The following is a 2,682-nucleotide window of genomic DNA, read 5'->3' as shown; positions in this document are numbered from 1 at the left end:
TCCTCAGCAAAGCACATCAAGTTTAACTGGTATAATTCAAAACACCTCAGTCATTCTCCTAGTGAGCTAAAAGATCCCCGTTTGTTAGCATGGGATACCTCTCACATCACCAAAGCCCATAAAGATAGAGTTCAACCCTCCCCTACTTCCAGGCACTGGGGAAGACCACCACCTGACTGACAAAGTAAAAATGGTGATAGGTAAGAGGAGTACCAACAAACGGGCAGGAGAAAGAGGAACAGAGCCCAGAAAGATACCTAATCTATGCCTTCTGCTACCTTCTGCCTGTGGCAAAACAACTCAGCACTCCCCACTTTTCAGGCAAGATGCAAGGGTGCAAGGTAAGCACTGGGAAATGGATGCTTTCTGTTGAATCCCGAGTGAACACGCAAAGATGATCTAAAACTCATGTGCCTGCAGAGGATTCTCCAGCACTTACAGACACCTCACCTCATAGCCCTGGGCCTACACAACAACCTCTCTTCAGTACAGGATCAAATATGTGCTGTATGCCCTTTCACAGCAAGCCACCACATGGCTCTCCTTCAGACTGTAGTTCTTGAGAACTATTAATGTACACCAACTAGACAGACCAAATGCGTAATTTTATGGGGTGGTACCACATAGTGAAATCCAAGGTCCTCACTCCAGCAGTAAAGTTCATGCTGGTCACAGAAAGATTTATTTGGAAAACTTTCTTTCACTGAAAAAATGCAGTGGAAATATTTTCCATCCAGTTGACCTCGGAAAGTACGTTCAAGAACTAACAAAATAACAAGTTATTATTATTAAAAAAAAAGTTATTCTATGTCTGACATACAGTTTGTTTAAAGTACCTTGAGAACCATGATGGAAAAGCTTTCCGCAAGATGCTTATCAGAGCTAAAGTTAGACAGAACTTGCTATCTGCCCAACTCCAGACCTACTTTTCACTCAGTGAGCATTAAAGACTGTGCAATAAGTCTATGTTTTGAAATTCAGCAGTTATATAACAACTGTGCACAGGGCACTGTGCAGCCAGTACAAAGAGCAAATAAATCAAGAGGAACTGGGAATTTGAAGAGCAGCTGACATGGTTTAGGAGCACGATGGGGCTTGAACTCATAAATCACTTGGGCCCTTTAAAAATGCCCCTCTTAGGAGACAGACTCTCACTCAGAGTGGAGCAGTTAAGAGAACTATGTTTCCCCTCTCCAATTTTAGAGTCAGTCTATGTCAGGACAGCCACTGCCTCCACAGCTCTGCAAGAACACAATGTGCAAGAGCTACCTCTACCCCACTGCTTCCCACACAGGCAGTCGTCCTTGCCAGCTGCTGAGCGCTGACCAACAGCCACCAAATCTCTCTCCCCAGTTAAGGTGGTGGGTGATGATGACAGCAGTGCTTTTTCCAGCTATTACACCCAGGTTCAAAAGACACTCGCTGTCCACGCTCTATCAATAACAATCTCAAAGACCTAGAGTTAACTGGGTCATCTAAGATCCATCCTACTGCAAAATGCCAAATAGTTTTGGTATCTTTTTTTCCTCAGTAAGTGAAAAGACAGTTATTTTTACTGCTGTCAAAATTATACAGAGTGGTTTACAACTACAGGTAAGTATAGGCTAAGAACACACAAAACAGGTACTGTACTATAAGGTGAACAAAGAAGGATTCTAAGTATTATTTCACTGAAAGACAGTATCAGCCTGGCAATCGCTTCTGATATTATTGTTGCAGAAAGCCAAATTCAGCTGTAACTCAACAGTGGTTAACCATAATCAACATAGGGAGGGAACTGGTTAGGAAATTCCTTACAATATTTGTCTCACTTTGCTCTTTAAGGGCTCTCTAAACAGTGTGCCTGTGAAGTACTGCAGGGATATGCATATGCAAAGCGGGGTCATGTCTAACAAGAAAAGTGAGGCTAAGCAACTAGTTTTCAAGCACCATGTAGATCTCATCAAACTTTCCAACAATTCTGAGCACAGGCCTATTCATGACATAGAGTGGCCCCATGCACCTCTGTCTGATGGAAAATGGGTTGGCTGAAGTTTCCCTATCACCATAGCCTGTCACAGGCCAGATCCCTAGTCCATTCAGTCACAGCGTCCCTCACAGAAATCAACACCCCTGCAGAGATTCACGCTGGTCAGGAAACAACTGCACTTTCCCCCAGCAATGGTGGCTTCTGCTTTATGCCCAGAGAACTCCAACATCGCAGGGCACCTTCTCCAACCTGCCCTACCTCTCTGCCCAGCTCCCACTGAAAGCAGAGCTGAAAGGAGTCAATTACTGCTCCGAAAACCAGCCACAAAGCAGCCCCAGATTAGAGCAGTCCTATCAGCTGCAGGCAGGTCACTGTGTAGCAGCAGAAGGTACCATCCCTCCCATGCCTGTTCTACTTACCACATTGCTGTGACACCATAGCTGATGCAGAATACAGCTCTACACATTCACCAGAAAAAATACACCCTTCCAGTGGGGAATACTGATCCCTCTTATGCTACTTTATAATTACATTGTGCTGGTTTTTGTGATACACAGAACGTTGTTCAATAGATCAGAGAACATAAATCTTTGTTTACTTTTTGTCTCTTCCAAGCTGTTTCCAGTTCCAGTTTAAAAACCTCTCCTCATCTTAAGCAGATCAGTCCCTCTACATAGGGTTAACCTACTACATTTAAAAGAGCTATGAGGGAG

General features: G+C 43.9%; 1 protein-coding gene across 1 annotated transcript in view; it reads right to left on the bottom strand.

The window, feature by feature from the left end:
* LOC104529518 (nucleolar pre-ribosomal-associated protein 1) overlaps positions 1–2,682 on the bottom strand; it is a gene marked incomplete at its 5' end in the record, with an annotated part of 20,389 nt that overhangs the window by 10,104 nt on the left and 7,603 nt on the right. The window lies entirely within an intron of this gene.

The sequence above is a fragment of the Antrostomus carolinensis genome, unplaced genomic scaffold (genome assembly GCF_000700745.2).
Source record: "Antrostomus carolinensis isolate BGI_N321 unplaced genomic scaffold, ASM70074v2 scaffold2168, whole genome shotgun sequence".
In the NCBI taxonomy this organism is placed as follows: Eukaryota; Metazoa; Chordata; class Aves; order Caprimulgiformes; family Caprimulgidae; genus Antrostomus; species Antrostomus carolinensis.
This window is presented reverse-complemented; position numbering and strand designations above follow the sequence as displayed.